Source organism: Onychostruthus taczanowskii, unplaced genomic scaffold (assembly GCF_017590055.1).
Source record: "Onychostruthus taczanowskii isolate IOZ18803 unplaced genomic scaffold, ASM1759005v1 scaffold28, whole genome shotgun sequence".
Classification (NCBI taxonomy): Eukaryota; Metazoa; Chordata; class Aves; order Passeriformes; family Passeridae; genus Onychostruthus; species Onychostruthus taczanowskii.
Genome location: NW_024500128.1, coordinates 5,371,134 through 5,384,732, shown reverse-complemented (window position 1 = coordinate 5,384,732; position 13,599 = coordinate 5,371,134). Strand labels below are relative to the sequence as shown.

The following is a 13,599-nucleotide window of genomic DNA, read 5'->3' as shown; positions in this document are numbered from 1 at the left end:
ACATAATCCATTTAAACCAATGACAATGATTTTACATTTAGATATAAAGAAATAGCAGAAATATGACATTAAAATCAGAAGTGAATCTAGACCATAGTTGTAAATGCTGCTTGGCATTTAAACTGAATTTAAAAGTTCATACAGGGCAGTAAGACTTCATGGGACTTGGGAAAATTTTCTCCAAACAAAATCACAACAGAAGTAACAGGAAAGATAAATCCCTTTCCTTACAAACTCCCCACAAAAAATACTAGTAATTGAAGCAGTGCATCCTGAAGAAGCAGGAAGCATTCAATTGCAGAACATGCTAGGCTGCCTACTATCATAACTCTAGCAGTATCTGAACACTTCCCAAACAAGTAAGAGATTGAAATGAGGTGGTAGGGAAGCAAAGAAACTTTAAAAAGATTCTAACAAGCTGAAGAGTGGAAATTTGCTTCCCATAAGAAAAGTCAGAAGAAAATACTTAAGCACAGTTTTTTTTCTGTTCACTTTAATGACATTAATAACTTGAAGTATATGCTTGAAGTCTTAATTTTGTTAGTGACCAAAGTGCTTGTTCATTTATTCATCCTCCTTCTGCTCCAGAAGATTCTGGTCTAAGCCATGGACTATGACTTTGTGTCTATAACCACTTCTAAGTGTGAGGAATAAAACCCTCTAAACAGAAATAACATTGACAGCTATAAGAGACATGGAGCAAGCATGAAAGCTGATCAAGTTGATACCTATCTTCTCAGAAAGTTCATACAGTAGCTAGACTTGCACATAGTGATAGAAAACAAAATTGTGAAATTAATGGAACAAGTATTTTCTCTGACTGGAGAACAGTGTGAACCATTCAGCACAAGTTAGCAGTGCTGGTATGTCAGTCCCTAGGTACACTGAAGATATGACAATCCCATTTTGCTCCCAAAAGCACAAAACTTTTCAGCATAGAAAGGTTCCTAGAACTTGCTTTTAAAACTTCTTACTGGGACTTGCTACCAGCTCCTCTATATGTGATCACATCTCCTCCCAGCCAGAAAGAAAGAAGTATCTTGCTTCGCATTCCTTCAGTATGTTGTGTGTCAGAAGGGTACTAATGGCAGACAAAACTTTTGCTTTCCATTTTGTAGACTCTGAAATACAACCCATCCAGCTACAGGAGCTGGAAAAGTGTCTTTTGGTACAACCTCCCACCATGGCTTATCTATGCCAAAGAATATAATGTTGAAACTCCTAATAATAGGATTACGAGTCCCAAAGATCCTAAAATACATAAAATAATACCAACTGTTATGCAGCAGAAATCACTTTGTATAATGACTGAATTAGGAAAAAAAATATGTCTGCTTTTTTTCTGACAGGTTTCAAGTTGTTTATTTGCAGATGCACTGAAGTTGTCCAAATAAAGCAGCAAAATAATCTACATAAATCACCCTAGGTGCTATGCATAAACAACACTTACTGCAAGAAATCAATTTTAAAAAAAACAAACTCAAACAAAGCCAAACAATAAAGAGATGAAACAAGAAAGTACTTTTTTCCTGTTGGTATATAATCTTACTTCCAGATCTAATTCTTTAACAAAGACTATATCAGATATATTTTTGCTTTGTATATTGTGTAATCAAACTGGTTTAGACATCTCCAATAATGAACATGTTGCTATTACTATAAAGTCATATAAAAGTAGGTGAGCAGCTGTAGCCTAATAAACACACAACTGAACAAAGGAAACTGCTGACAAGCTGCAATCTTGTTTTAATGTAAATTCTCATGTGTTCACATCATATTTTAATTGTACACAACAATAAATAAGTTTCTGTCACTAGCAGTTTCTCATAAATGGGCTAATGCTAATTATCCCTGTATTTTCAACCACATAGTTTTAGTGAAAAGATTAATGTCAGGAAAATAACACAAAAATAATGAGCTTTGCAAGCCATTTGAGTGGCAGTAAATATTATACTTTTCTTGATTTGATTTTTCTATTTTTATATGAAAGCTGTGACAACTCTCTCATAAAGCACCTCAATATTTCAAACATTATATCTAGCAATATATTAATTATGGAAGAAACACATAACCCATTTCCCTGGATTTTTCTTCAGGTTTGTTGTAGTGGTGAACTGAAAGCCAACATGTGCAGCTCCAGCACAATCACTGAATATAAGGGCTGGTCTTTCTTACATCTGGACATAGATAATTAAGTATGGACAAGTTTCCCTTCTCTCCTGGCTTTTATTTCTGCACTTAGTATTAAGAAATATGTTTGTTTGGTCTGAAATAACTTGCATAGTCTGACAAATTATTTTAGCTCTGACTAATGATAAGATACAGCATCAAAAAGGGATGGTTGTCCAGGAAACAATTAAAAATAAAGAGCACTTTGAGCCAACCAAGTGAAGCAAACTTCCTTTTTTTATCAGATTGATCCTCCTAGTTACATGTCTTAAGTTTCCAGACAAAACCAAGACCACAGCTTGAGACACAAAGGTGATGCTTGCATTCTGCCATGGTCCTGAGACCAGACACACATACTTTGTGTACTGCAATTGTGGTCTCAGGTCTGGCTGGAGCTCAGCCCCTCCTGCATGGAGGAACCTGGATGCTGGAGCACACTGCACGGGTGAGTGCCCCTGCACTGGCAGCCCTGCAGAGCAGTTGGGCTCAGGGAAGACTGCGGGGTGCAGAGGCCTCCACACCTACAGCTGCTTTATTAGTGCAGGACCAACAGCTGTCCTATAACATACATTGGCTGGTTTTCTGTTTGAAAGAGAAACACTCCTTTTGCTTTCCTTAAAACAAATTGATGGGCTATAGCATTTGTGTCCCACATGACATTAGCATGATACCACTAAATATTGTATTATTGAGTCTTTGGGATCAGGGTTCAAGCAACTTGCTATTCTCACTATTAATGTAATTGTGCCTAGAAAACATCCCTAGAACACCTCATCCAGTGATGACACTATAATTCATGGTGGTTTTGATGTTCCTTCTCATTCCTTACAGTGTTTCTGAATACACACTGCTTCACTGAAGTGCATTCCCCACTTTGGACATCATAACATAAAAGTCCAGCTCTGATCCATTTTCTTTGCAGTGGAGTGAGAGATACATCCCCGTTCATCAGAGGGGGAAAAAAGCTACAGGAGAAGTACCACAACCTCCAACCTCTTTTCTTCCTTTCTTTTGGAACAGAAAGGCTGCAGGCTGAACCCGAGTAGGTTGGGTGGGGAGCTGGATCAAAACAGCATTACAGAGGGGACGGGCTGCACAGAGCAGGACATGAGATTCTTACAACACTAAAATCAATATATGCAGTAGTCTCAAAATCTAATGTGTTCCATATTGTTTGGGAATTACATTCAGAAGTGAAGTGCTGCCAAGATATTAAGAGAGTGTTTATCATCCTTTATATTTCTCACCTCTACCCATTTCAAGGCATCATTATTTTTCTTTCTCACAGGTGTTAAGCAGTAGTCAGTGTTGCTCCTTTCACATTCCAATCCACTTCCTGCCACTGTTCTCAGCACCTGGCTTTACTCCCAGATGTTCCAGGGTCACTAAATCACTGTCAGAGTGACTACATTTGTATTCCACCATCTCATCCAAGTTCAAGTAGAAGTACCATAATTTTTTAAGTTCTTGAAGTACTCTACAAGGTATTAGGCAAAAGTTGAATAAAACAATCTTGGCAGATGGATGTTTGGCTGCTTTCATTTTCTAGTAGGGATAGACAAATCTGGTTCACCTCATTTCAAAGCCATTTGAACTTAATGGGACAAAAGCTTGATTACATTGTTGCTGGGTTCATCTCCCATTTAAAACAATTTGTTAAAAGGGAAGTGAGGGAAAAGACAGATACAAGCTTCACAACCCAAAAGCCGACTGATTCTAGTTTTGTTTTTCAGAAGACTATCAGGCTTCCCACGTAACTCATATCACAGCATCCTACTTCATTATACTTTGTCTTCTTGAAATCATTATATTTTGTCTTCTTGAAATGTACAACGGAAGGACCTTTAATATAATAAAAATTGTTAAACAAAATGCTTCATATCCCATGTTATTTCTGGTGCCTCATTGGTTCTTTGGTCTCTTCTTTCAATCCTTTTATAAGAGAAATAAAGGACTAGGACTTAAAATACCTAATGATTTTGGCAGCCAAATCAGAGAAACTTTTGTAGGTCTGACATTCATAAGTAAGTAATTAGTACTTCCAGGAAATTAAATTTCCTTAGGAATCTCTGTTAACAAATTTGGAAAACTAAGCTATTTTAAATCCTTGGGATTTTAAAAACTTTTAGCCATTATGTAGATGGAAATATAAAAATCAGGATAAATTATAATTTAATGAGAAAATTTAAAAGGATTACAGAAGAGTATATAAGCCTAATAGGTGCATACACACAAGCTCATAACATAATGCAATTATGTACTCTTGAGATCCTAAATAGCTATGCAAAACTGAGGTAACGAAGCTGCAAGAGGGAAAATAAGATTTTGTTGAAATCTGCAAAATTTGTGGTCAAAATGTAAGACAAGAGAAGGCATTTTAACAATTTTGGTCCTCCAATCTCCAACATCCATTGCTTTCAACTTCATTAAAAAAAAAAAAAAAGTTTCAAGAAAAAAAAACCCAGGAGCATCTGGAGCCGAGGAATGGAGTGAAAAATCAAAACTATATTACTAGAGATGGAAATGTAGAATAAGACATGTCAAGAAAAAGATCCTATAAAATATAATGGTGATATAGAGACTAGAAGATTCTAAAATCAATCTTGATTAAATAACATCACTTCCAAAATGTAATATATACTTCATTTTGGAACTACAATTACATGAATAAATTGTATGAGCATCTCTCTGATGCCATCAGAGCTCCTCAGTGGAGCAACAGTCCACTCCAGCAATTCTGAGGGCAGATTATTTAGGTCTTTCAATGACACCTGTAATTTCTTTTTCAGAAATAAGAATTTTCCTCACCAAAGGAAAAGAAATATTGCTATATAAGCAATATAGTCAAGGTCTCACATAACTGACTGATGTGTTGCACAAACTACTCCTAGCTATCTTAGAGTTATGGACTTTGAAAATAAATACTGTGTGCCACATCGTGAATACACCTCCATTTATATTGCAAATACTGAACTGTACTAATGGCTTAAAATTACAAGAGTCCTGATCTTTATAAACCACAATTACTTTTATGCTTTATGCACACCTGCTGTTTTATCACATATGCTAAAAATTACCTTTTATAGTATATAAATACTGGTAGTACCTTGCAGAAAAGTAGCAGTCTGAGGATGTGTTAATATGCTCATTTCCATGGGAATTATTTGATTGTAAAAGATTAATGCTACATTGATTTTAACTCTAACCTGCTTTGTGCAGACTGTTGCTCTAATGAAAATAAGAGACACACAGCTACTCAATAAGGACTAACTTAAAATTTTACAGCTAACAAAATGCTGCTTTACTAGACTAGTAAGCTCTGCAGAGTTTTTCTGCTCTAGCACTCAGGTCAAGCAGCACTGTTCCCAAGCTCCCTTGGGAAATTCTGCCTATCTCCCCAAGCCCACTGCAGGGAAAGCTCTGCCCAGAGCACACATCAAGAGCCCTGTGCTGGCACTTCCCTGGAAGCACTGGCCCCTTGGATGAAAAGCCACAAAGGAAGCAGTCAGAGTGAGCAAAGGGTATTCTACCTTGACTCTTTCTTCTATTTTTAAGAGGGACAATAGTAAATTGCAGTTACAAATAATGGGTTTTTTTGTTTAAATTATTAGTCTGGTAGATTCCACTGTTCAGCATACCGCCCCCCCCCCCCAATCACATATATATGCATCACATCCAGTATACATGGCAGATTTTTATATGTGCATTTTGTTTAGCACAGGCAGGGCAGGTTTTGCTTTAAATTATCTTTTTCTGAAGTGATTCTAACATGCAGTAACCATATACATTACAATTTCCAAGGATTTACAGTGCAAAAATCAGATTTTTATCAATGAGGTAAAATATGCACTACAGAACATACCATTTTGATTTCTCAAAGTATACTGGGTTATGCTCCACAGCAGTTCTCTCGCAATTAAGTACACCAATATAATTCATTAAAAAATTATTTTAGATCATTGGAACTATTGGATGATATGAAATTACATGCACCTGTTGACTCATTACTAATGAACACCCCACATTTCTGGAAGAAGTACTCTTGTTGAATTAAAGAATTTAGGTAATCATAAGCTTTTGACAAGACTGGGAATTGTGTGTCAACCTCAACACTCTCAAAATGTCCCCTGAGTGGTCTAAAAAAGCAAGCTGTATAAGCACAGTAGAGGTGAAATGCAAATAGTGAGATATTCTTATGCAGCATCATATGAACTTAACTAGGCACTGCATCCCAGAGAAAGCATCTGCTGTGTGAAATTCAGGACAGTAATTCGCAGCCCATAGAACACTGCATCACCACAAATTACATTTGTTATAAATTTATAATGATGTTCATATAAAAACATTACATTTTAATAGATTAAAGAATGACAGCATTGGGCACTTTATAAATGTTTAACTAGTAGGGTCTTCATAATTTAAAATGTTGATGTTACATCACTGAAGAGGCTAGATTGAAACACTTTGAACTTGGAGAGGAGGGTCAGTTATTGTAGAAATCTACTGAAAACCTCATCTCACTGCACACAAACGTTATTTTTAAACACAACCTTGTTTCACTTACATGGACCACAGTCAACTGAAATTGTGCAGCACCATGTTCATAAAGTGCAGATACAATTATCATTGCCAGGAATTAGCCTGTGAGTATTGCCTCTCTGCTGGGGAACCTTAGAAGTAGGTACCTGCTGTTAGCAAACACCTTAACCAGCCATTAGATGCATCAGATACCCAGGAAAAAAAAAGTATTTTGTTTTCTTCCATTGTACTTATGTTTTGACTGATGCTTCTAAAGTAATTTTCATCTTTGATCTTTCCAACAATCTCTAACTTCCAAAACAGTGCCTTCATTTTGCTCTAAATGGTCACACTGCCTGGTCTCATTGCCACAATCAGCATACCTTTGTTCTACTTCTATATTTTAGTCACAATTCCATCAGACAGATAACCTACATCTGAAATTCCCTGTCAGGCCTTTTGTCTCCTTTGTCTAATTTATATGCCTCAGAGTCCCCTATCTTCACAGCCTGATGGCCAAGGAATGTCTCCCTCTCCAATAAAAACACTCCAGCTATATTCCCTGTTTATCTGCATCCGCACACTGCTTTTAAAAATCAAGCTCTGTATAAGCTGCAAATTTGGTCATGGCAAGATTTTGGAAAGTACCAGCTTTTCAGCAATGCTCCAGCCCTAGAAAATGAAGAGAGCAAGGGTACAGACAAGTGAAACACAGGGCATGTTTGTTGGATGCCTTGTAAAAGTGCATAAGTTGAAGTATATTTTAAAAATCAACAGATTTTTTTTTCAATAGTTTTATTATTTTAATATTTTTTCAATAGAAAGCAAGGAAAATAAGGGAACAATGAGGATTAACAAAGAGATTACGTCAAGACCTTTTACTCTGATTGTCCAGTGCTGGTGCTTTAGAAGCCAAAGGAAGGAGCACTCCTTTTCAGTAGGGAATCTAATTCCTACATCAGATTTCATCCTGGTACATCATAGTCAGAATTTTCCTGACACAATGTAACAGACTATTTCACCTTCAGTAAACTTGTCAGCAAGAAGATTGAGCAAGAGAATGGATGCAATGATAAAGGGAGGTCTTGTTGAAGGGTTTGCAATATAAGTTTGCAAAAAGTAACAGTAAACCATTTTACATGCAACTGTATCTCATCTTCAACACAGGCAACCAAAACCTGCCAAAGCTGTTTTAGTTTCTGGTAACAACTTCACATGAAGACTAAGGATTTTAAAATATTCCTGTGCCGATAAGAATTTAAATTTTTAATAAAATGAAGAATCTTTTATGTTAGTAATGAACTAGTCAAGCATTCATACTTGCTTGCACAGAACTGATCATTGACCAACGACCAGTTTTACCCAGAATGGTGATTTTGAGTCAAAATATTTCCTATTAGGAAGAGTCACTTTCAGGCCATTTCTTGATCCTATTTTGAATACTGGAAACAAGCTGGATTGTTCTCCGGAGCAAGAAATTATTTTTCACTATGCTTGGATAGAGATAATCACAATGAGGTCCCAGTCTTCCCACTAATGAAATTCAGTTATAATAATAATGAAAGCACCACCTACAGCTCATATGCTCCCATTAATGCTACAGAACATGCAAATACATGCAACTTGGTATTAAAATTCAAGCAGAGAGAAGATTTTTAATAATTCAATCCTATTTGATTGGTGTTAATAGATTCTCTTCAGCAAAATGTTATGTGAGGACTATGATTTTATCACAGGTTCCATGAAGCCTAGTATTTTTGATGATACAACAGGCTTTGGGGCTCCAATAATCAGCAGTTTAAAAAAATATCTCTCATTTTAGATCCAATTAAAATAAAATGTTGGTTTTCACAGTTGCTAAAAATTTCTTGACACTTTGAGTTAAGAGTATCTGAAGATACACAAAAAAGAAGATATACTGTGTTTGTAGTTAGACATACATAGGGATATAAACCATATCTCATAAAGTGAATTAGTAGCCCTACCATTCACCACCATAGCCTTCTCAGCCACAGAACTGATATTATTCTACATCTCCTTTGATGCAGCAGTTATAGCCAGAGACATACTAAATTCACTCAGCAGAACAGGATTCTGATGTAGGCAGATATAAATGATCCCATAACCCTGGAAAATTGTATCAAGATTTAAATATTTGCTTTTAGTATGAGGAGGGGAAGAAAAAAAAAAAAAAAAAAAAAAAAAAAAAAAAAAGAAGAAGAAGCAGAGCTTTGGGTAAAAAACAGCAAAGTTTTCTCCAATCTGGTAAGAGCTACAGAGGTTCTGGATAGGATCCAAAGTGACAAGATGGAAGAAGAATTCTTAACTTGTCAGGAACTGCATTCGTAACTTCTCAGGGATTGCATCATTCACTGAGACTTACGGATACTCATCCTGTTTCATTTCATAAGACAGAAAGATAAACACTGGAATAAACCACAACAGTATTTAATTTTGCTGTGCTTAAGAATTCTGGTAAACTGAAAGAATGTTATCATAAAAATCAAAAAGGCAAATTAAAAGGAAGGCCATTAGAAATCGAAAAGGCCTATTAAAATTATATATCAGTGCTCTAACCAAATGTGTAAATCTAAATATCAAACTATTCTTCCCTCTCCTGCCATAGAAAGCATAGAAAGCAAATGTCAAAAAAAGAGTAAGCCAAGGACACTGCTAACATATTGTCCTAATACTCAGCATCATGAAAACACTCCATGAGCTTCTCCAAGTACAAGTAAGCCTGAATTTAGCCCTTCACAAACTTCATAAGCCAGGCACACAGATGAAACATGCACATGCCCCTAAGGTGAAACAGTAGCTAATAATTTCAGATTAAAAATGAAAATTCTTATCAGAGCTATAGTGAAAAACTGTGTCTGGGATTTCAGTACTCAGAATCTAGTTAGGCCAATTAACCACATAGTTAGGTAAAATTAACCACATATAGTATAAAAAAGAATGCCAGGGGATCTTAAATGCAAATCAACTTCAGGATCATTCTCACATCTGGATATCCTAAGTATTATTACACACACAAATACCACTTTCATGAAGAACTTTAAGAAGTGTTTTTTGAAAAGCCATGTTATCCTTAATAGCAAGTATATTGTTATAGACGAAACAATACATATCTTAGGACCTGGTATTGCTTGTAGAATGCATGACAACAAACTGGAATATTATTAAGTCTTAATTACACAAAAATCACACTGATTAATTGTTTTCCTTCCCAGCTACTGAAAATGCTTCACTAAGCTTAAAAAAAACCCAAAAAACAAACCAACCTTCTATCAGGTTTTAATGGTGGAAGTACAATATTTAATTTCCATGAGCGTTTGGTAGAACCCATGAGACATTAGAAACTGAACAAGAAGTTCAAAGCTTTGGTAAGATATACACAACAAAAAAATTCAAATTACTCAGATAAATTAATATTGGTTCAGTTTTCATTCTGGTAAACAATTAAGTGCTACATAGGGGCTGTGCCACAAGAGAACTATGCCCATCAAACAATGATTTTTTTTAAATTACACCAGCTATAATAATTCTCTTTAAATAATTGTTTATTTGATGTTTAAATTGTATTAGAGTAGTTGCGATTAGCTGCAATCATCTTCTGCGTAATTTAAACCAATTTTTTAAAAATCTTTGCTGTAAATTGAATGTACTGCTTCCTGAACAATGGCAATGGCCTGGCAATTGCTAGCAATCTAACTCACAAATACCCCTGCAGACTATTCATATTCATCAGGAACACTGTAACATTTCTTATTTTAAAAGTGTTATTAGACTGTATTTTGGTCAAACCATAGGCAAAGCTCAAAAAGCCATACTTAGAAGCTTACTTTGCAACCTGATGAAAACCCAGTGGAGGAGGAGGGGAGAACAGTCTCACTTGCCCCTGGAGACAGGACGATTACAGAGCTTTGCCACACAGCAGGAAGGGTGAAGGTGCATTTTCCTTCCCATGTATTTATTTCAAAGGATTTTGAGCAACACATCCTGTTATGATCTTCATAATGCATCCTAATGCTGATTAGCTTCTTCCTATTTGGGAGAATCTAAGTTGTTTGTATCTAATGAAATTCTCCCTTTTAACATAAATGCAAAGGTAATGTCTTAAGGACTTGTAGACTGAAGCCAACAAAAGATGGTCTGTAAAGAAGGGATGCAGGCTTGGTAACAACTTGAAAATAAGACATTAACACTAATGAAGGATAGGAATTGTTTCTGTAAGAGTCATCCAAATTTAAAAAATATGTACAATTTTAGAAAAACTTGTTTGTTTATAGTGAGTATACCTATACATGTCAGCAACCCACAAGTGAGTATTGTGTTTACAGTCTAACAACCACAGTTGTCATAAAATTATTCCTTAGAGCAATGGAATATTATGGATTATCTTAGCAATGATTGAAATGAATCATGGGCCACTTAAAAGACTCAGCTCAGGAATAAGATGCATAAAGTTTTCTCCAGCTAATTTGAGATTATTTGAGTGCTGTGTTCCCTCAGCAGGAGATATGCCAACAGGTTTCCGTAGCCTTTTAAGACCTCTGGGAATTGCTGCACAAGCACCTCCTTCTGGCACTGAGTCCTTGGAGCTGAAGCTGCAAAAGGGATGCTGTCTGAGAAACTCTTGGGATTTTGCTTCACCTTCTTTGAGGGAAGTTCCCTATAGATGTACTAGTGGAAATTTACTGAGGAGCAAACCTCCAGCAAGTTCAGCTTACTGTGGGATTGCAGAACTGCTACACTAAATCAAACATTTGCGTACTTGGACTGTGTATCTCTCCAAGCTCTAAATGCCTTTATAATGCATGATCAGGGATTAATGTAACAAGGATCTGATCTGGGGCCTATTGCAGTAAAAATATACACATATATTTTAATTTACAAACACTGAGCTGTCTATTCAAGAGAAGCAAATGCAGCAGATCTTTGTATAAAACTGAGGATGATACAATCGCTAATCTACATGACAGAAACACTTAAGGACTGCATGATTTGAATGACGCCTTAGACATAGTGATCAGTAGTTCTCCAGGCTTTGGTACATTTGAAATAGGGTAGTAAATTTGCCTGCAGGTAGGTAGTGATGCTCTTGTTGTGACTCAAATTGGCAGGGAAATGAAATTAGAGTTCAATAGTCCCACATGAAGTTAATGAATGTTATGGAATTTTGCTATAGTTCATATATTATCATTCTAGCCTTAATGTCTTTACTACATAGCCTACAATGATTTGAGAAATCCTTATACATATCCTCATGGGGTATAGGACATGCAGATGAGATCCTAAATGTCTTAGCTGCTCACAAAAAAAAAGCCAAAAAATTTTTGACACTTATGAAACACAAATTAGTGAAAATGAGATTCTAGAAAGACAATTAGGAGAAAAAGGTGTGATTTAAAAGGTAGAACTCAATATCCTTTCTGACAAGTATATAAGGGAAAAGTCATGGAACAAAAGTTCCCTCTTCACTGTGAGCACAGAAAGCCTAATATCTACTCATTTTTCTCAGAGGAATTTTTCCTTATTACTACATGGAAGTAAAAAAAAGTGTTCTCTTGTTCTAAAAGCTGAAATAATTTATTTGTGAGTACCGAGCTGTAATCCCACAGCGATTATGCGTCCACTAGAAAGATATTGACTAGTTCTATAAAAACTGCCTTTACATTACATACTAGATGATAAATTGGGAGGGCAGGGAAATTTTGTCCCTCTGAGGAAAAAAAGAAATTAAAAACTTCTCAGTAAAGCAGGCAACCCCCAACTACTTGCTTCCCAAATAAAAATTTCTTCTGCTTCACAAAAAAAAAAAAAAAAAAAAAAAAAAAAAAAAGTTTTTATCTAGGTAATTTACTGGACTCATAATAAGACGCACTATATCTTCACAGAAGAGATGGAATTATGAGATAGTGATTTCCATGACAAGTGGCAGAAGATTTGTCCAGAATTAAAAAAGCAAGAGATCACTCTTCTGATGTCATCAATCAGTTAAAAAAAGCTTCTAAAAAAGATTAAGTATATCTGAATAGCAGCATTGTCTAACCCAAGATGAAGCAATCAGAACAAGAGAGTTAGTGCAAAGGCTGAAGGAAAAAAACCTCCAAATCCTGTTCCTTGATTTGATAATTTTATGCAGTTTCTGTTCATTTTATCAGTGGCAGTGAGAGAACATTCTTGTGAAAATATGGGTTAACCTGTGCTTGACAGAGCCCAAATCTTTGAAAGCTAAGAGGTAATTACAAAGAAAACAGAAAGAAGACAGTCAGTGCTGCCTCTTTAAAGATTTTAGATGATCTTTACTTACACAGCTACAGAAGTTAGCTCAAAGCATATTTTCTCTCCTAATGATTCCTTTTTATGGCAAAATAAAGCTTATAAAAGGGTGTGTTCATAGTGATTTCAGTACTAAGTCTGTACAAAGTCTGGCCTATATCTTTATTTCAGTTTAAGAAATGCATGCGACACAATTGTAGGAAAAAAATTAGTGAAGAAGGTGCTGCAAGAAATTTGTATTGCCCCACAGTCAATTTGCTGGTCAAATTTGACAATGATCATTAAAAATCCTGAACAAAACAATATAACAAACTCAAATCTCCAACTTTTTTCAAAAAACCTTCCACCCACTGGAGATAAAACACAGTGGTTTAATCATTAAATTATAACAATACATAGATATACGATTCCATTTCATCAAGGTAAGATGTCATCTTGTACATGAACAAATCCTCTGATATGTCTTAAACTGAAGGCTCTGAAATTGTTATATCTGCCTCCACTGGATCACTGCAGTCATGTAAAACACTTGAGTCAAGGTTAAGTAGTCACACTGCTATGCCCTTCCATATTTCCAGCAATACATGCTATAAAAGCATCTGTAGCATAACCACACAGAGCTCTTTT

General features: G+C 35.7%; 1 protein-coding gene across 1 annotated transcript in view; it reads right to left on the bottom strand.

Annotated features, from left to right (window-relative positions):
- The window catches only part of ULK4 (unc-51 like kinase 4), a 210,022-nt gene that overhangs the window by 38,184 nt on the left and 158,239 nt on the right, over nt 1-13,599 (bottom strand). The gene's annotated exons all lie outside the window — the stretch shown is intronic.